Source organism: Salmo salar, chromosome ssa16 (assembly GCF_905237065.1).
Source record: "Salmo salar chromosome ssa16, Ssal_v3.1, whole genome shotgun sequence".
Classification (NCBI taxonomy): domain Eukaryota; kingdom Metazoa; phylum Chordata; class Actinopteri; order Salmoniformes; family Salmonidae; genus Salmo; species Salmo salar.
Genome location: NC_059457.1, coordinates 17,758,295 through 17,780,700, shown reverse-complemented (window position 1 = coordinate 17,780,700; position 22,406 = coordinate 17,758,295). Strand labels below are relative to the sequence as shown.

The window sequence follows — 22,406 nt, the reverse complement described above, 5'->3', positions numbered from 1 at the left end:
AAACAGCAAAAAACAGTAGTCTATACAGTGATAAGTCTTCACACATGATGATGAAATCCATGCTGGTTAACGCTCTCTTACTTGTTATTCAGTCTTCGGTTGGGATTCATTCCAACACTTTCCCGACGTTCATGAAGATCATATTCACAGTACATGTTGCTAATGTATTTTACAATCAAGTACAATCACCACAATTGCAGTGCACAGGTCATGTATCTGCATTTGAAGAGTTTGGTAAATTAGCTTTTATTGTTTAAAGAACTTATGAAAGAGATTGGTGTTTTTTCACTATCTAATCATGGCATGGGGTTGTTCAATGACAGACATGTATTTGTTTAAAATCTATCACTTGATGGTTTAATTTCAGATGAGACAAATAATCATGTTTTTTTGCAAAATGCTATATATTCGCCTCACTATCAGAGAAATGAGTAGTACAGCTAGGTTTTACACAGTCAATTGTAACAAATAACTACATTTTTTAATAAACTGTACAAATGATACATTTGTGACAACAATACATAATAATGTTACAAAAATGAATCAATACAGAAATATGAGATCTGTATTTAAAACATTAAATTTGACATGTTAGTCATTTATCAGACACTCTTATCCAGAGTGACTTACAGTTAGTGTATTCATTTTAAGATAGCTAGGTGAGACAACCACATATCACAGTCAAATACAGTATATGAACATTCCATTCCAGCTAAACAATGGATATATGTGACTCACCACCTGGATTCGGTTTTATGTAGCAAAATGTGAAATGGTCTTTTTTACATTGGATAAAAGTAGAGACTCAAAGCTACAAAATGGTATATCATACACTACAGTTGAGGAACAATGGGAAAGTAATTCTGCTTTGAAAGTTGATCAACTTGTATACTCACTTTTGAGAAAATGGCGATTGAATGTTTTGGTATCTGGCTGATGATTTGTTTACCTCTGGATAACATGAAAAAAGCCTAACCAGCTCTGCTGGCAACAATTTCATAATGTTTTTTTGCAGATGTTTACTGACATCGGCCATATTCAACGGGTGTTGTACACACGTCACGTAACGAGCCAGCCAGCCAGCTAACGTTAGCTAGTTAAACAACAATGAACAAAGTGCCAACAATGAACAAAGTGCCAGCAATGCCTAACAATGCCTAACATTAGGCTCTAACTACAAAAGCAAACAACTCTGGGAAATGAATAATAACGACTGCTAGCTAGCTAACAGTACACTTTAGCTTAAGACCAGTGATGCCAACTTAGCAATTTTGATGCTAGATTTAGCAACTTTCCAGAATACCCTGGCAACTTTTTTTTCAAACAGCACATAGCAACAAATTTAGCTACTTTAAAAAATGTATTTGGAACATTTAGCAACTTTTGAAGAGTGACTCAAATGCTAAAATGCACGTATTTTCCCTCTAAATGACACAAAAACGATTTTCTTTGTCACACACTCAGTCACAACACACATGCATGGCTGCAAAAGTGCATTGTGAGTGACGTCAGCAGCAGGCGCTCAGCTCGTGCACAGGCAGCAGCAGGCCAGAAGCAATTTCAGTAAATTGCAAATCATTGTTGGCTGACTGCAGCAGCAGTAGTACGGGTTCGACGAGCCAAACCCAATGAATATAGTTGGTCACGAATGTTTGATCTTGAACAGAACTTACAACATCATGTCTCAATCACAATTGTACAGCCAGAAGTACAGAAAAGAGTGGGAGTCTGTACCTGAACAAATGTCAAATCAATGTCAATTTGAGTAACGTTATTGTGTATTCTACGTAATGACGCAGTTTTACGTTATCACGCAATGACATCACAATGTCATTTAGCAACTTTTAGCAACAAATAAACCTGCCTCTAGCAACTTACCCTGAAAACTAGTTGGCAACACTGCTAAAGACATATAGCTAGCTAGCTAGGTAAACAATTAACCTAGCTAGCTAAACAACGTTTAAGATCACACACGTCACGTAACGTTAGCACGTCATGTAACGTTAGCTAACGAGCCAGCCATCTAACGTTAGCTAGTTTTGCAAAACAAACATATTTTAATACACACCTAAAATCAATGAATAAAACATCTGAGAACAGTAATATTTTACACACACATGAAGGTACCCATAAGCAATCATTTCTGGTGAAAAAACACGTGACAAATTGGTGCATATAGAGTTTTGGAAATAAATTCTTCATTTGTTTGAATCCAGGACTTGCTGCTTTCATACAGGTATGACATAGATATAGGTATTTTAGAGAGGTTTGACTCCAAATTTGACTTTTACATTATTAGCTCACACACACTATTTTAGCAGCTTCCCTTCTACATTCCCTCATATTGTCTGATATGAGTAACAGATAGATAGATTGACCAGACCAGATCGCAGCCAGACAGATATGTTATCACAGATGATAAGGGGAGCATCTCCCTTACCCTTTCCTCCCAGTGAGTGAGCGTGGGCCCGCAGCGGGGATGCCCTTTTAAGGCTGTCTGCATTGGGCCCTAGTTGTGTTTGTCTAGCCCTGGGATGGCCCTCCCGTTCCATGTTAAGACAGTATTAAATCATGGCCATGTCCACAACATTATTATAACCTTGTTGATCCTGGCCATCCTATTGTTCCAACTCATCCAAATCCCACAGAGTTACGAGAGATATGCTGTGCATACCATAAGACACACACACATTAGCGTAACCCATACCTCTGTGCATCTCATACTTCACACAACAGGGGCATTATTGATTTAGCATCTTAGAGAAGAAGGGCTGATTTAGAATCAGTTTAGCCTTTTAAATCATAATGAATAAGATTACATGGATGTGGGGGACCTGATCCTAGATTGGCACTACACGCTGTCTTTATCTCACATGCATAATATGAGACATACAACCGGGTGCGGTCACAGCACAATACAGCCGCTCAGCAGTTACAGTACTAGAACTGCAACACCGTTGCTTTAGTTTACAACCACCTACTGTAGCACATTGAGCCATATAGCCTTTACGATTGAGGGTTACGGCAAAGCAGAAAGCACGGTAGCTTGCATTTGCAACTGAGAGACGCAGGATTGAAGCTAGCGTTAGTATTGTGTCACGTCAGGTTAAGGGGCTAGGTTAGGGCTACAAAATACAAGCTGAATAGAGAAAAGAGGGATGGTTTAAATGAAGCCCTGCCAACTATGAGGCCTATTGTCTGTGTATGTGTTTCAATGCACTAGGACTTCTAAGCCAGCTTCCTTTTAACCTTATTTACCTCAACCCAAGCATCATTAACCTCACCAGCCTACTGTGGTATGCAGTCGTGTCGGATTGAAGAGACTACTTTGAGGAACGAAGAACTAGAAGCCAGCGGCTTTAGCATTCTTTAGCATCCATTCTTTAGCTACTCTCAGTTATTATCAATGCATAGCTACTTTAATAACTCTACCTATATGTCATTAATTACCTCAATTACCTCGATACCGGTGCCCCCACACATTGACTCCGTACTGGTACTCCCAGTATACAGCCCCGCTATTGTTATTTACTGCTGCTCTTTAATTATTTGTTTTTCTTATCTCATACTTTTTTTAGGTATTTTCTTAAAACTGAATTGTTGGTTAAGGGGTTGAAAGTAAGAATTTCACTGTAAGGTCTACACATGTAGTTCACTGTAAGGTCTATTCACTGTAAGGTCTACACAAATAACATTTGATTGATTTTTAATGGCCAGCAGCTGATGACAATGCTCCATTTCTGTTCCAATTCTTCAAACATTCTTAGAAAGAACAGCCAGGTCCATTCACAGTCTCAAGCCCCTCCAGCCCTTCATTCCCATACAAACTCTTGGCTGAATGAGGTGTATTTCACACACACACACACACACACATGGTGGTCGGTGCCGTTTAAGCTTAGGGAGGATTTTTTTTTCATGAGCATGGCCTTATTTCTATTACAGCATGTAAGATGATTGTCATTCATATTCCATTCACCCAGCTCAATGTAACATCGATAGGTTTAGGCTACTACATTATACTAGAATTTGCGCTATACCCATCATGATGTTGCTACAACCTAGCCTACAAATTAAAGTTTCTAACAGTAAAGAGTAAAGATGGAGTAAAGATGACAGACACCGACACATTCAATACCGCCTTGCACACTCTTGCCTGCATTTAGCTGATGTAGGGTGTAATCATTAGTCCAAACAGTTGCAAAACTAAAACGAGAGTTTCTATTAGACAAATCCAGGTAGATCTGTCTCCGTTTCGTTCCGTTCGCTTCCATTTAAGAAACGTTTTGCAACAAAATCAGCGAAATGAACACACCCCTGATCGTAGCAGCCACATAGGCCTGCAGCATCATCACTTTGCTTGTTGTATAATTCCTTCTGGCATCTATGCGCTCTCCTCATCTCACCTTTTCCCTTTGCTTGTGGACTTCAGTGCATAACGCAACAGCTGTCTGTGCCGCAACAGCTGTCTATGACCAGGCAAAAAAACTCTCCAAGCCAAACCTTCATACCATAACCACTACACAGCCTACATTGTTGTCACCATATTAGTTAACGTCATAGTCAACATAGCTACTAGATCTAATCCAATGCATGTGTACAATCACGCAGTACAGTGAAGGCTCCAGCAAGCAATTTAGCAGTTACACCGGTGGGAGTTTTATTTTATAAAACGAAAAGCTTACCTTGACTTAGAAGAGTTGCAGTGTTGGAGCTTACCTTGACTTGGAAGAGTTGAAGTGTTGGATAGCCTTAGCCAGCTAGCTAACATAAATACCATTCCTCTCTGTCAGGTTGTTGAGTAGGCTAAATTAGCTGCATTAGTTAGCTAAGTAAGTAAGTGAAAGGCAAACTGGAAGAAGAATACAACTAAATATAGCTAGCTCTCTATCGCACTGATGCTTCTCCTTCATTTTTTAAGAAATGTATTTGTTCAAAACTGTTCAACTATTGTCTTTCTGTCTCTTTGAGTTAACTACTCACCTCATTTTATGCACTGCAGTGCTAGCTAGCTGTAGCTTATGCTTTCGGTACTAGACTCATTCTCCGATCCTTTGATTGGATCGACAACATGTCAATTCATGTTGCAAGAGCTCTGATATGTTGGAGGACGTCCTCTGGAATGGAAAAGAGCTGTTGAGGCAACTGTAGACCTTCCTTGCAAAACAGTGTGTTTTAATCAGTTATTTGGTAAAGTGAATATATTATTATAGTTTTATCTAAAAAGGATAACATTTTAATGTTTCACTATTTTTAGGAAATTCATTGAGTAGAATGGTCCTCCCCTCCTCCTCTGAGGAACATCCACTGACACACACACACACACACACACACACACACACACACACACACACACACACACACACACACACACACACACACACACACACACACACACACACACACACACACACACACACACACACACACACACACAAACAAATCCTGAGGCGAGCGAGGCAGAGCTTCAGGTATGCTAACAACATAAACGCTGTGCTGTGTTAGCCCCGGAGCATGAAGAGATTTTCCTGCTGTGGTTGCGGCTCTGAAAATGTAAAACCTGGGGGCTTTCAAGGATTGTCTTCCTTCCAACAATAGGAAGCCTAATAGCTAGATCATCTCCCGTGACCACAAATGCCTCTCTGTACATGGTACTTTTATTAGCAGAGCTTAAATGTGATTAAGGAGACTTAGCGTGCAGCTGAGTGACGTATGCAGGTGAGGAAGAGGGGCAGGGGACCCTATACTGATTCTCATGAGATCACCCTGACTTTATGTCTCTCACTCACTATTTTTTCTACTTTCTGTAGCTTTTCTCTAGCTTCTTCGCTCAATATTTTTGTCTCTCTCTTCTCCTCTCTCTCTGTTCCTCCAGACACAAACACAGCCCCTCCATCTCTCATACCCCAGCAGGGTAAACCACCAAGACCCGAAGAGACCCCACACTAGTCCTGTTAGTCCTCATCTCTCTATGTCTTATCGTGCTACCTATGTGGTCCCGTCTCCACTCTACAAAGTAGTCTTCTAATGGGACACACTCAGAGGGTGGAAGGGAGAAGGGAGTGGAGTTGGAGAGGGGGTTGGAGCGGAGAGGGTAGGCCCAGACCAGAATGCCTGCTATTGGGCTTCCCAATAGGGTCCGTGCAAGACCTCTGCCATAGTCCTCCTCTGCATGTTCCCAGAGGCACTTTACTAGCATCCTGATTATTAAACAACACACTTGGGCTGCCACTATTCCATTTCATCCCCATTATTACGGAAGATAGTCGCCATTACTGCTGACATTCTATTTTCCACTAGACAGAGAGAGAGAGAGAGAGAGAGAGAGAGAGAGGAAAGAGACAGAGAGAGACATAGAGAGACACGACAGAGAGAGAGAGAGAGAAGCCAGAGTAAGTGATATGGAGGAAGACAGAGATCCTGTGTTTTGGAAAATCAGTTTGCAAAACTTCATTTTTTTCTTGTGAAGTTGAGAGCATGTGTTTTGGAACACATTAGTTCAAGTGTACATCTCCCTCCTTAGATATTCATTCAACATAATAGACTATTAGTCCTCGCGCACTGCTGATCTGCAAGTCCCAAAAACATTCAGCTTGAAGTCGTTAGATGTGAACTTAACTTACTGTAGGCTGCTCTGTGATTAACCTATACTATTCCATCACTTTGCCTTGATCACTTTTTCTCCCCCTTTACACACCACATCCTCTCGCTTTCTTCCTTTACAAACACTCTCGCTGTCTCCTTTCAATTTTCTCTCTGCTTTTTACTTCATGGCGCGTGTTTTGAAAGTCAATGGATAAAATACCCAAAGATCTTTTTGAACACTCACTCAGAGACCACGGAAATTTAAATCAAAGATGTCAATCAAATCAGACACTCACCAGTCTACAACATCTCCTCTGAATTCTTCTATAGACTCCTGCTGTGCCTGTATTCATAAAGCGTCTCAGAGAAGGACTGCTGATCTAGGATCCGTTTTTCCTTTCAGATCACAAGAAAGAAGACCAATACGAACAACAGGGGGATCTGATCCTAGATCAACCCTACTCTAAGACGCTTTGTGAATACAGGCCATGCTGGTTTTCAGCTCAGTCCCCAGCGCTAATGGCATAGAACAGTGATGGATGGAGTGTTCCTACTCCATACGATGATTGCTCAGTAATCTTGAAATATCAGTATCTGTCTCCATACCCTTCAGTCATGTAGGGCCTGAATTCTTTTTTACTAAATATTTCCTGCCTCTCTACCCTGCCAGCCTTGCTAACAATTCAAGGGTGAGAGAACGTCCCATGAAATGTGTCTAGAACATTAATATTGGATATTCTGAGAACATGGTAAGTTCTGTTTGACATTATAAAAATAACTTCCTACATGACTCAAGGGTATAGAGACAGGTACTGATAAAAGGAGATCCTTTCAAGATGAATTGACTGTGTGTTATACTGAGCAACTATCGTATGGTGTAGGAATACTCAATCCATCACTGTTTTATGCCCTTAGTCCCGGGGACTTAGCTGAAAACCAGCAAGGTATTGCAGCTTTCCCATTAAATGTGTCTAGAACATAAATATCTTATATTTGAAGAACATGGCAGCCATGTTCTGTGTGTGTTTGGTGTGACATTGATGGAATATTATCCTAACCCTCAGAAAACTGGACACATTAATGTTCTTGCAACGTCCCATGAAATGTGTCTAGAACATTAAAGATGCACTATGCAGAAATCGCTCTGCCCTTTCCTGGTTGCTAAAATACTAATAGTTCGCCTAATGTCAATGTATGTGACAAAACAAGCAAGCATGGTGCAGAAAATCATTGTACCATCTAAACCACTGTGAAATATATTTTCCATAACCCAAAATATTGAGTTTTCAGCTGTTTGAAGCTGGTCTACGAAACCGAAAGTACCATACGCTCTAACTTCTAGGCTACCTGCCGTCCCATCTAACACACATTTCAAATCAAATGAGTGAAACAACAGAGTGAAATGCTTATTTACAAGCTCTTTACCAATAATGCATTTTTAAGAAAATACAAAAAAAAGTAAGAGATAAGAAAAACAAATAATTAAGGAGCAGAAGTAAATAACAATAGCGGGACTAAATACAGAGGGTACCGGTTCAGAGTCAATGTGCGGGGGCACCGGGGTCGAGATAATTGAGGTAATTATGTACATTGACGTAGGGTTATTAAAGTGACAATGCATAGCAGCAGCGTAGCGGTGGAGGGGTACAAATAGTCTGGGTAACCATTTGATTAGCTGTTAAGGAGTCTTATGGCTTGGGGGTAGAAGCTGTTTAGAAGCCTCTTGGACCTGGACTTGGCGCTCCGTTACCACTTGCTGTGTGGTTGCAGAGAGAACTGTCTATGACTAGGGTGGCTGGAGTCTTTGAAAATTTTTAGGGCCTTCCTCTGACACCGCCTGGTATAGAGGTCCTGGATGGCAGGATGTTTGGCCCCGGTGATGTACTGGGCCGTACGCACTACCCTCTGTAGTGCCTTGCAGTCGGAGGCAGAGCAGTTGCCATACCAGGCAGTGATGCAACATGTCAGGATGCTCTCAATGGTGCAGCTGTAAAAACCTTTTGAGGATCTGAGGACCCATGCCAAATATTTTCAGTCTCCTCAGGGGGAGTAGGTTTTGTCGTGCCCTCTTCACTGTCTTGATGTGCTTGGACCATGTTAGTTTGTTGGTGATGTGGACGCCAAGGAACTTGAAGCTCTCAACCAGCTCCACTACAGCCCGATTGATGAGAATGAGGGTGAGCTTGGTCCTCCTTTTTCTGTAGTCCACAATCATCTCCTTTGTCTTGATCACGTTGAGTGAGAGGTTGTTGTCCTTGCACCACACGGTCAGGTCTCTGACCTCCTCCCTAAAGGCTGTGTCATCGTTGTCAGTGATCAGGCCAACCACTGTTGTGTCATCAGCAAATTTAATGATGGTGTTGCAGTTGTGCCTGGCCGTGCAGTCATGAGTGAACAGGAAGTACAGGAGGGGACTGAGCACGCACCCCTGAGGGGCACCTGTGTTGAGGATCAGCGTGGCGGATGTGTTGTTACCTACCCTTACCACCTGGGGGAGGCCCGTCAGAAAGTCTAGGATCCAGTTGCAGAGGGAGGTGTTTAGTCCCAGGGTCCTTAGCTTCGTGATGAGCTTTGAGGGCACTATGGTGTTGAACGCTGAGCTGTAGTTAATGAATAGCATTCTCACATAGGTGTTCCTTTTGTCCAGGTGGGAAAGCGCAGTGTGGAGTGCAATAGAGATTGCATCATCTGTGGATCTGTTGGTGCAGTATGAAAGCTGGAGTGGGTCTAGGGTTTCAAAGCATTTCATGGCTACAGACGTGAGTGCTACGGGTCGGTAGTCATTTAGGCAGGTTACCTTAGTGTTCTTGGGCACAGGGACTATGGTGGTCTGCATGAAACGTGTTGGTATTACAGACAGGGAGAGGTTGAAAATGTCAGTGAAGACACTTGCCAGTTGGTCAGTGCATGCTCAGAGTACACGTCTTGGTAATCCGTCTGGCCCAGAGGACTTGTGAATGTTGACCTGTTTAAAGGTCTTACTCACATCAGCTGTGGAGAGTATTATCACACAGTCATCCGGACCAGCTGATGCTCTCATGCATGTTTCAGTATTACTTGCCTCGAAGTGAGCATAGTGAGCATATTTAGTTCATCTGGTAGGCTCATGTCACTGGGCAGCTCTCGGTTGTGCTTCCCTTTGTAGTCTGTAATAGTTTGCAAGCCCTGCCACATCCACGAGCGTCGGAGCCGGTGTAGTACGACTCGACCTTAGTTCTGTATTGACGTTTTGCCTGTTTGATGGTTCATCGGAAGGCATAGCGGCATTTCTTATAAGCTTCTGGGTTAGAGTCCCGCTCCTTGAAAGCAGCAGCTCTGCCCTTTAACGCGGTGCGATAGTTGCCTGTGATCCATGGCTTCTGGTTGGGGTATGTATGTACAGTCACTGTGGGAACGACGTCCTTGATGCACTTATTGATAAAGCCAGTGACTGATGTGGTGTACTCCTCAATGCCTTCAGAATAATCCCGGAACATATTCCAGTCTGTGCTAGCAAAACAGTCCTGTAGTTTAGCACCTGCTTAATCTGACCACTTTTTTTATAGACCGAGTCACTGGTGCTTCCTGCTTTAATTGTTGCTTGTAAGCAGGAATCAGGAGGATAGAGTTATTGTCAGATTTGCCAAATGGAGGGCGAGGGAGAGCTTTGTACGCGTCTCTGTGTGTGGGTGAAGGTGGTCTAGATTTATTTTCCCTCTGGTTGCACATTTAACATGCTGATAGAAATTTGGTAAAACTGATTTAAGTTTCCCTGCATTAAAGTCACCGGCCACCAGGAGCGCCGCCTCTGGGTGAGCATTTTCCTGTTTGCTTATGGCGGAATACAGCTCATTGAGTGCGGTTTTGTGCCAACTTTGCTCTGTGGTGGTATGTAGACAGCTACAAAAAGTACAGATGAAAACTCTCTAGATAGATAGTGTGGTCTACAGCTTATCATGAGATACTCTACCTCCGGTGAGCAAAACGTTGAGGCTTCCTTAGATATCGTACACCAGCTGTTGTTTACATAAATGCATAGGCCTCCGCCCCGTGTCTTACCAGAGGCTGCTGTTCTGTCTTGCCGATAGAGTGTATAACCCACCAGCTGTATGTTCTTAATGACGTTGTTCAGCCACGACACGGTGAAACATAAGATATTACAGTTTTTAATATCCCGTTGGTAGGATAAACGTGCTTTCAGTTCATCCCATTTATTTTCCAGCGATTGAATGTTAGCTAGCAGAATGCAAGGCAAGGGCAGATTAGCCACTCGCGGCCTGATCCTCGCAAGGCACCCAGATCTTTTGCCTCGAAATCTCTGTTTCCTTCTCCAGCGAATCACGGGGATCGGGCCTGGTCGGTGTCTGCAGTATATCCCTCCCGGCCGACTTATTGAAGAACTCCTCGTCCAATTTGAGGTGAGTAATCCCAGTCCAGAAGCTCTTACAGTAGCAGCAACATTATGTAAAAAGAAAGTTACGAACAATGCGAAAAAACTAACAAAATAGCATGATTGGTTGAGAGCCGATAAGACGGCAGCCCTATGCTCTGGCGCCATCATACATAATTTCTATGTGAATTTCGTCAGGTCATCCAAAAAGTTACATATTGCAGCTTTATTATCGTATATTCTGAGAACATGACAACCATGTTCTATGTATATTTGGTGGGACGGTGATGGAATATTATCCTAACCCTAAACTGGACATATGAATGTTCTTGCAACGTTCCCATGAATCGTGTCTAGAACATTCATAACTTATATTCTGAGAACATGGTAACCACGTTCTAGGTAAATTCTGTTTGACAGGGAATGGTCCCTTGGAAACAGTCCTTGCACAACACTAGAACCTTCCTATGAAAACGTTAGGTAATGACCTAATGAAACTCTTAAGGGAACATTTTCTAAAGTTGTGGGAATGTTTGTTGTTAGCTGGGAGCCAGTCTCCCATGAAGCTACTTCAGGAACTCTTCAGGCATGAGGTCCTCGGTTTAAATCAGGGGGGATAGAGAGAGATGGTGGCCATGTTGAAAGCTAAAAACAGCACACAAAAAAAAACAGCTAGTGTCTCTGGTCCTGGAAAGATTGCCTGATCCCAGATCTGTCAGTGACAATAAGTTGACAAGAGAGGACAAGCAGATCTAGGATCAGGCTAGTGGAGAGACACAGTAACAGCAACCAGGTTGCATCCCACTATATATGGAATAGGGTGCCATTTGGAGTGCATCCCAGGAATCAGGGAGTATAACAGTAGTAACCTCCTGCACTTAGACTTAGTAGTCACAGACATGGTTCAGGGAGATGCAGCCTAGTAAAACCCACAGGGCCGTGTCTCCCCTCTCTCACTCCATGGCCCCAGGCCAGGGATGATGTGATCCGCACTAGGGGAGGAAGGTAGAGTGGTGGGGCGCTGGATGGGGATACTGCAGAAGCAGTGGAAAAAAGGAAAAAAGAGTTGAGAGCCCGGGCTGAGAAAGTGCAAGAGGGGGAAAACGCTGAAGTACGCTCCGGCGGTGGTAGCGGCGTCATATCCCAGACTCCCTTACTGCTGGAGAGGCGCGGCGCCCACTTACAAGATGAGCTGGCTGCTAAATTACAGCTGACGCGTTACAGCGCCCTGATTTATTCCTGCTTTTCACACTTCTTCAGATGAGTGTGTGTGAGCATACACACCGCAGGTCTGCTGTGGTGTAGGGAGGGGTGTGTCACTGGGAGAGGTCATTTGGGGAAAGCTGCTGTGCTGCTGATGTTGTGGGGATGTACTGTTTATGCATTAGGCTTGTTTTCCTGCAGCCCCAGCCGTGTGTTCTGACAACATGTTTTACTCTCTTCCCACCCCTGATGTGTGAGTGTGACAGGGGCACAGACTCACTTGACTGGCTGGCCCTGTACAGTATAGTTTAGCTCAGCCTAGCATTTCTCTGCTCCGCTTCGGCAGGGGGTAAGAATCTGTCTGTCTGACCAATGATCAGGGTTCTGGAGAGGAGGAGTGTGGAAAAGAAGGGAGGGAGAGACCGAGGGAGAGGGAGAGAGTGTGACGAGTCTGAGGGCAGACAGAGGGAGAGAGGGGGGAGGGACAGGGTGGTGAGGGGGGTAACCTGAGAACCCCTACTGAGGAGCTGATCTCCATCACAGACTGAGGGAGAGAAAGGGGAGGAAGAGAGAGAGAGCGAAGACTATGCGGGATGAGGAAATAGTTCCACTTTTAATCTGTATGCACATCTAAAAATAGCCTCCCCCTTCTCTGTCTGCCGCTGCCCACTGGGACACGCTTGTTAAAGTCTGGTCTGCTTGCTGAGAGAGAGAGAACACTAGAAGCAGAGTTTTGGAAAGACTAACAAACAGAAGAGAGAAAGAAAGAAAGACAGAACCGAAGACAGAGCGCTGGGAAAAAGAAGCCGGGGAGAAAGAGAGGAAGCTTTCAGAGAGAGTGCGAGTGAGTTTATAAAGCTTTCCTCCCTCCCTCACTCCCTCCCCAGTCTGTGTGTCTGCTTAGGGGATCAGACGTACAGCCATGCTGTCAATTGTTCCCTCTCATTCAGCCATCATCCTTCCATCTATCCAGACTGCCAAGTAGCCAGTTGGTCTAGGCACATCACCATTCCTCACCTATTTGGCCCCCGGGGCTTTTTTGTGAGCTTTACTGTAGCAATAAAAAGCACCTAGCGCTTAGAAACGTTCAATAACAGACAGGATTTTACAGGGCCCGGTGGCAAGGACCTTCTCTGAGAGGTTCACCACACACACAGGCCGTGAATCACATCATACACAACCACAAAGTCACCCCATTCTTTAAATGCCGGTATGCCTGCCTCCTCCCTGCCTTCCAGTCCCAGAGCTTGAGTCACTACTAGCTACTGTATCAGTGTAACCAGCAGCCTGCTTCCATCCCAGGCTGCATCTGATACGGTACTTTTGACCAAAGCCCTTGAACAGGGCCCTAGATAGGGAATAGGGTGCCATTTCGGACGCACACCTCCCAGTCTCTGTCCCAGCCGCGTGGCGTGCCTGTAAAGGTTCAGTCTGATGTGTAATCTCTCTCTCTCTTTCTTGGTCTCTCTTTGTTTCTCTCTCTCTCTCTTTCTCTTTCTCGCTCTCTCTCGCTCTCTTTTTCTCCAACCCCTCCCCTCTCTCTCTCTCTCTCTCTTTCTCCCCCCCCCTCTCTCTCTCTGTTACTGCTATGTCTGTTGCGTCGCTCTTTTTCCGACTTCCAGGAATATGAGTGGAACAGGACAGTGTGCCGCTGTTTGTTTTGAGTGGGGATTTTTCCCAGCCTGCCAAAACCTTATGAAAGGCTTCTCTAACACACAGAGAGAGAGAGAGAGAGAGAGAGAGAGAGAGAGAGAGAGAGAGAGAGAGAGAGAGAGAGAGAGAGAGAGAGAGAGAGAGAGAGAGAGAGAGAGAGAAAGAGCATACTCTTAAAATAGCAGGATTCTGTCTAGGACTCCCTGAGTTATTGAGATCCTCCATCCCTGGAATCCAAAACAATCTTTCTGTCTGTCCTATTCAACCTCTAATCTAGAGCTACCCTTGGAATAGAATGGAGTAGAGTAGAGCAGAGTACAAACAAATATAATATAATAGAGCACAATAGAATATAATACATGGAATTGCCCATCAATAATGGGGAGAATGGAAGTTTAGCACCAGTCAGACATTGTTGATGGTATGAGATTTGAGAACTCTCTAGGCTGAGTGCTGGGTATCGCACAGTGTCATACCTCTCTTCACATGGACCAGACTGGAACACATCTGGTTTAGGGCCAGTAGTAGAGGTGATGAACCCTGTTGCTTCTGATGAGCACCTAAAACACTCTCTCAATCCCTCTGTACACGCCCAGGTCGCTTCACTCTCTCACTCCCTCTGTACACGCCCAGGTCACTTCACTCTCTCACTCCCTCTATACACGTCCAGGTCACTTCACTGTCTCACTCCCTCTATACACGCCCAGGTCCCTTCACTCTCTCACTCCCTCTGTTCACACCCAGGTCACTTCATTCTCTCACTCCCTCTGTACACGCCCAGGTCACTTCACTCTCTCACTCCCTCTATACACGTCCAGGTCACTTCACTGTCTCACTCCCTCTATACACGCCCAGGTCCCTTCACTCTCTCACTCCCTCTATACACGCCCAGGTCCCTTCACTCTCTCACTCCCTCTGTTCACACCCAGGTCACTTCACTCTCTCACTCCCTCTATACACGCCCAGGTTGCCAGCAATTACATTTGTTCAGACATTTGCTCAGACGACTTAAAGAGCAAGCGCATCGCCTGCCAAGGACAAAATTACAGGGGCACAATTACTCCCCGGCATAGCTGATAAATTACTTACGGGCCCTTTAAACTTCAAACTTCACAATGGCAGCGAAATCACAAAACTATGCTGGCTCTGATCTGTCTCTGGCTGGTTGGCCCCGGCATCGCGGCAGTGATGATTCACATACTCTCTGGGTGCCTTTTTACTGCCCGGTTGCCGTGGATGACGTCATTCTTCCCATTCGCAACCAGAACTTTTTTTTATAATGGAACATCAGCTGGGGAGGGATGGAGGGATTGTACCACTGATGAGAAGGAGAGGTTATGGAAGCCTGCAGTCAAGTAGGAGCAGAAGCAGCGGCAGCAAGAGGCGTAAGGCCAAGTGCAGCCCAGTGCTGACTGACTGAACCCCGACATTCTGACCAACCAGACCAGACACCATTCATAAATTCCCCCTTAGTCAGGCGATTTGCACGTACAGGGGCCACTCAAGTGTGGATTGTGTGGAGTGTAAATATGGACTTTATAGCTTGTATAGCTATATAGCTATCACACGCACACTGTCACATGCATGCAGTCATGCACACACACCCACACACGCACGCACACACACACACACACACACACACACACACGCACACGACTCTGGCCCACTGCCTTCTCCTTTCCTTTCCTTGGGAAACATGGTCTCTTGCCTCGCCATACAAAGGAAGGAAGATATGCCTAAATCCTAATTCTGATTGGAATGTACCCATACTGTGTCCTTGAGTAGTCTCCATCCCTCTAGTTGGGATGTTATCTGGGGTGCTTTAAAGGGCAATTGAGAAGACGTGGATTGTACGTCCTCCAAGGTGGGTCAATCCTTTTAACGTTTCAGATCCTCTTAAAACTTTACGACCTTGTATTTCATTTGAATTATCCCCCCTTCTTCCTCTCCTCTGTCTGGATGCCTGATAGAGAGATTAATAAGGAGGGATATAGAGAGACTAAGAAAGACTCTTCCTCTGGAGATGAGTGTTGCAAGGATGGGAATGCTTGGGGTAATTTTTTTCCTGGAACTCTAGCAAAAATATTCCCTCCCCTCCACATACACTATTATTTACGGTAAGACCCTGCGAGACCCTCAGAAATGTAGAAATGTTTAACTAAGCTACTTTTAAACATACTGGACCAGGCAGCTTCCACGGCGGCTGTATGCCTGATTATTTTAAGCTGTTGAAAGAATCAGCAAAATGTTTAATTTAAAGTACATTCAAGCTCTTTCTATTACACACAGTTGGTGTCTGTACTGCATTTGTGTGTTTGCGTGTGTGAGATCTGAGCGGGGCTGTACGTTTTTATCCCCCTGCATGTGTTACTAGAAAGTTCAGGCATACAGTATGTCATTTCAAGCAGGGTCACCGAGTGTGTGTGGCAGTTTGTCTCCTCTCTCTTTCTCTCTCTCTCTCTCTCTCTCTCTCTCTCTCTCTCTCTCTCCCTCTCTGTCCCTCTCTCACCCTTTGCCCCTAAACCCTCACTAGTCCTAGATTAATGGACTTCCTCTCTTCTCGGCCCAGGGATGCTGCGTGTGCCAACACAAATGCCAGGCCACGCGATGCTGGGCGGCATGACGAATGGCAGTCAGTGAGTGCGAGACCGTGTGTGAAGGCAGGCATGCAGGCAGGGTATTTCTATACTGTAGCTGAGGGGCGTGGGGTTATCCTGCGTCCCAGATCTTTTTGCGCTGTCTTGCTAGCTCCATTGTTAGCATTAATGACAGCATCAATGACAGCAATGTATCTGGCAAGACAGCACAAACACATCTGGGACTCAGGCTAGCGTGGTGCTGGTCATGGTGGTGCAGTGCGCTCAAGTCAGGGACCACAGAGGATCCACAGACCCTGGCTTGTCCCTGCATCTGGGCCCTGTAATGGACTGTGACCGGGCTTCTGATCTCAGGAGGCCCATCCAAATGCTTTATAAATGGTTTATTAATATGTTAGAGATGTTGTTTATAAGGATTTACTGTGAGGAGTGAGGTGAGGAACACCTGCTACCTACTTTAAACCTAACCTGAAGGTGCATCATAATAGTCTAGAGTAGTCTCCTTCCATTGAGACTGACCACAAATAGCTGAATGAATCTGATGAAAGAAGATCCTCTGATCCCCTGATCTATCCTGTTTTGACTATGGAGATGTACCCCAGCAGTTTTTCTACTTCTTCTTCCACTTTTCAGCTTTCATTTCCTGGTTTGTGGAGCCGCTCCTTTCTCTGTGGTGACCCGTAAACTGTCCCCACCCCATCAATGAGCCCAATGACTCCTCAGCTCCAGGGGTATAATGCTTGTTTAAATGCTCTAAGTGTGTTCTATAAATGTACGGTTTCATACCTTTAGCATAGTGACTGTCCTATATGACAGTCTTATTTCCCCCCTGCTTTTCTCTGTCAACTCCCAGCCGTAGGAGAGCATAGGGCATAAGACTGGAAAAGCAGTGCTACAAACTCCCTCCTTTAGACCATATAAGCTTGTGTGTGTGTGTGTGTGTGTGTGTGTGTGTGTGTGTGTGTGTGTGTGTGTGTGTGTGTGTGTGTGTGTGTGTGTGTGTGTGTGTGTGTGTGTGTGTGTGTGTGTGTGTGTGTGTATGCGAGTGTACGTGCCCACTTTAGTGCGTGCGCACACATGTCCCCGCGTCAGTATGCAGCATGCATGCGTGTGTGCATAAGTCAGAGGGTAGACTGGGTTGTTTATGTGTGTGGAAGGAGAAAGACTGTGAGAAAGTGAGTGGAGAATGCTCAGGATTCTCTGGCTGTTCTCACTCAGCGAGGAGCAGCAAAGCGTTTGAGCAGATTTGGTTGTGAGCAGCTGTAAAAATAGGAAGGAGGAGAGAAGGAAAGTATGATTCATGTGATGGAGGACAGAATCACTCAGCTGTTTACAGCTTTATGTATCCTTCCAACATAAAGAAGAGTTACCTGGTTTCACCACGGCAACCCGATATCTTTCAGCAGCACCAGGCAAGATGGTCGATGTCGGGATCGAAAGAGAAGGGGTAGATCTGAAATGAATGCGGTTTCTATCAGGATTAGATATCGCAGCTGATGCTACCTATCGTAAGTAGTGGGATAGGTGTAGTAGCACAGTTTATCTCTGAACCCAGAACCACATATTTGGCCTTTTCACACTGCATTGTTCTTAGCCCTGGACGAGTTTATTCTGTGTTCACACAAGCATGTGTTAAGTCTGGGCTAAGATTAGCCCTGGGCTAAGTATTCACTCTTAGCCCAGGGCTAACGGACAAACAAAACACACACAATGTCACAATCTATCTCTCACACACGACCAATATTACATTCTATCTAGAGTCCTGCTGGAGCATTACATTTAAGCCCAAACCCTACCCATACCCACGACCTCAGGCCCTGCTTTATTAACCCAAATCAGAAATACAGTAACTTCCTCTGCAAGTTAGCTAGCTGTTTGTCTCTGTCTGTCTGTCCCTCGCTCCTTACTGTGTGTGTGTGAGTAACCATAGCATCGGCTACCCTGTAAAAAAATAAATAAAATAAAACATAGCAACGGCTCCGCTTTGTTCTGTCCTCAAGTGAGAGCAGCTGTTAGTTGATATTAGCTAGCTACTTTTGGTCACCAGAAATGATTATTTTCTGTCAGATAATCTCTCCTGTTGACATGGACAATGTTTTGGTCATTGAGGTAGCCTAAACAAGAGTGGCAGGTGTCAGGAGCGTTTGCAAATTAAGTGAAAGTGCAGCTTTTGTGATTGGACAGTGAAAATTCTATACGTAATTGTTCTTGACCCTGTTTGACACTGGCTATTTTGGCACTGTGTGTGTGTATACCTTTGTATAGGAACCCCCCCAAAAAAATTACGCTAACCCTGCTCCGGAGCAGGGCCAGCTAGCCCTGGGCTAAGGTTGGTGCTAGCCTACTTTAGAATGTGCAAGTGTAAACACTCACTTAGCCCCAGGCTAAAATCCCCCTTAGCCCAGAGCTAAGGAGGCTCTTAGTTCTGGGTTAAGGTGCAGTGTGTACTCTAGCCAGTTACTTTACACGTATAAGACTGTCACCAGACTATATAGTAGTAGAAGGTGGTGTTTTGAGAAATCCAGTGGTTTCCATACGGCTGTCATGTGGCATAATGCATCCATACACTTCATGTTGGAATTGACAGAAAGCAGTAGCAGAAAGTACATCCACTCCAAGCGCTACCCAGCGGGATTTGATAATGTTCTGCTTAAAGAACTTTCACACTCTTAGGGGTTTGGGTCCCTGGAGTGTTTTCTATCTCTACTACGGTCAAATTGTTGACATATCACAGAAAAGTTTTCTTTATCAAGGTTTACATAAATATTAAGTTCCTCTTGAAAGGCAACATAAGTCCCCGGTTATGCGAAAAACGTCATCAAAGTACACAGCCTTCTCCCCGGGTCGCTCTTTGGCTTGGCCTAGCTGCCCACCTCACACGCAGGCTCCGGGAGCCAGAGGGGCAGGATTGGGCTCCGGCGGACAGGCACACAGAGGACCATTTTCTCTGACTTGCTCAGTGTCTTTCCACCTTCAGGCCTCCAGCACTGATCTCTACTGTGACTCACTAGGACTGTCCACACAGAGGGGGAACAGAGTGGGAATAGAGGCAGCCTCTGCCAGGGGGTTATGACTTCGGTCTGGTCCAGCTGCCTTCAGCCAGTCACTGACCCATACTAAGACGCCCAGGCCGTCATGGCACATAGGGAACATTCTGTCTGCCGGGCGAGGGGGTCTCACACTCTCAGAAAACCTACATGACCTTTTAGCTTTCCCAGATTTCAGTCTGTTTCAAGAGGAGATTCACGTCAGTCGGTCATTCAGATATAATGTCCATACAATCCACTTCCTCCTCACCAGGAGGTATGTGTGTGTCTCGGTCTGTAAGCAGTTGTTTGATTTGCTAGACCCCTCCATTTTGCTTCTCTTCATGTTCTACTCTCAATATGGCTCTACCTTCAAACTCTGATATAGACAGCAAGTAAATATACATACAAATAATCAACAAATTTGAAATATGCCATACAGGAAGAAATAAACACTGTTTTATATAAAAATCATATTCTAAACTCTGACCCACCCATTCATAATAAATCATCTCTGATATGGTAGCTAAATTATTCTGTCACTTTTCTACACAGTAAATGGTATCTTTGCGCTGGCACAAGGGAGAAAGATGTTTGTTTTGATAGTTAGTTACTGTATACACTGAGTTTACAAAACATTAAGAACACCTTCCTAATATTGAGTTTGCCCCCCTTTTGCCCTCAGAACAGCCTCAATTCGTCAGGGCATGGACTCTACAAGGTGTCGAAAGCGTTCCACAGGGATGCTGGCCCATGTTGACTCCAATGCTTCCCAGTGTCAAATTGGCTTGATATCCTTTGGGGGGTTGGAGCATTCTTGATTCACACGGGAAACTGTTGAGCGTGAAAAACCCAGCAGCGTTGCAGTTCTTGACACACTCAAACCGATGCGCCTGGCACCTACTAACATACCCCGTTCAAAGGCACTTAAATATTTTGTCTTGCACATTCACCCTCTGAATGGCACACATAGACAATCCATGTCTCAACTGTCTCAAGACTTAAAAATCCTTCTTTAACCCGTCTCCTCCCCTTCATCTACACTGATTGAACTGGATTTAACAGGTGACATCAATAAGGGATCATAGCTTTCACATATATTTACCTGGTCAGTCTATGTCGTGGAAAGAGCATAGTGTTCATAATGTTTGTACACTCAGTGTATATTGCAGGTAGGATACCGTTAGCTAGCTAATTTAGTTAACTCTTAGCAAGTAGGATTTCATTAGCTAGCTAGCTCTGATTTGGTTAGTGGTTAGCTAGCGATAAGCTTGCTAAATCCATTTGCTCTTCATTGGCAATGAGTCACGTGGGGCAGATGAGGCGGATAGTACTAACAATATCCAAGAGATTTGCATGCAATTCTGTTATTTAATGTCACAACAATATATCATATCAGTTAGCAAACAATTCACATGGTCGCTTTCCCATTGTATGGTTGTTTTAGTACATTTTCATTAAGTAAGTCAGCTCCAAAATGCAGCTGTTTAAGCCTCGCTCAGTGCTTTCTGTGGTGGGGGGCAGACAGAGAAGTTACACTGTGTAGGCGTCGTTGATCATTTCTGGTTGCACATGATTTGTTCAGGGTGATGTCGCTCATGGGGACACTACGTCACTGCAGCACTTGCTGGGAGAGCTAGCCAGCAAAAGCCCATTTTAGGTGCTCCATTGGTTTACAGTAGAAGTGCCTGCCCAAGATTGCTCATTGTCATTGGCCACAGGTAAATCAAGATATTATGCCCGGTAACTTTGATTGGACTGATGTGTCAACTTCATAGCTAGTTGTTTACCACGCACTGTTACCACGTACGTTACCACGTCTTCAAGCTAAGTAGCTTAGCTAGCTGAAACATGTCAGCTAGCTTAGCTATCGCCTAGCAAATAATTTTCAAACTTAGTGTTATGAAGGAAATGAGAGAGTTAAAACATCCCGGTGCTCATTAGCCACCTAAACTTTAAAATATGGCCATCCATTAAAATAAAGGATGCTGGAAAAGAAGATTCAAGTCAAGTGGTTTGTGGTGGATCATGGAGCAGAGGCTAACATCAGTTTTAAGGTAGGCTAGCTATAATATCCTATATGCTACATGTCTTATTGTTGATGTCTGATGGCAGACTGTGATACCCCTGGAACCACATGTACAAGAAGGGTTAGTTAGATGGAACTGGAACTGCAGTAGAGGAAGCGAGGGAATAGCGTTATAAATGTTGCATATTGTAGACTGGGCCCCTTTGTAACAGGCGGGCGGACGCACACAGTGTCGCAATATTGCAGACCAATTACTAGCTAATTTACTCTATAAAAGGATGCTCGACTGCCGTGGTCTTCCGTGAAATAAGAGCTAAAGAAATGGATAACCATCAACGGATCATAACCTAAATGTTATTACATTTGTGTGTGTTTCCACTGGGCTTGCTTAGATCTAGGAAGGAACTGAAGGTTTGTGTCAGTGTGTCTGAATCAGTGCAGGTGTTGTCTTAGCCAAACGGTTTGAACTAAAGGTGCTATCTAGAACCTAAAAGGGTTCTTTGACTGTCCACATAGGCAAACACTTTGAAGAATCCTTTTTGGTTCCAGGTAGAACCCTTTTGGGATAAATGTAGAACCCTTTCTACATGGAACCCAAAAAGGTCCCACCTAAACCAAGAAGGCTTCTCCTATGGGGACAGCCAAAGAACCCTTTTGGAACCCTTTTTTCTAAAAGTGTACCCATAACCGTTCCCCCAGTCTGTGGCTGAATGACTGGTGATGTTATGTCCCTGTCTGGTCTGATCCTACTGGTGATCTGACTGGATGGATCTCTGAATGATGTCTTAGTATTACTACTGACCCTATCTGTCCAGTGGAAGCAAAGGGACTGGATCAATACCTGTGTTGTGTGGCTATTAGGGGTTGTTAGGGGCTCGCAGGTCTGGGATCAGTGCTGGTTCTGTTCTAGCCACTGTGGGTCAGTGCTGTACGCTGCTCTACTGTGG

At 44.5% G+C, this 22,406-nt stretch overlaps 1 protein-coding gene across 1 annotated transcript in view; it reads left to right on the top strand.

Annotated features, from left to right (window-relative positions):
- LOC106573312 (zinc finger protein 469) overlaps positions 1-22,406 on the top strand; it is a 157,033-nt gene that overhangs the window by 94,198 nt on the left and 40,429 nt on the right. The gene's annotated exons all lie outside the window — the stretch shown is intronic.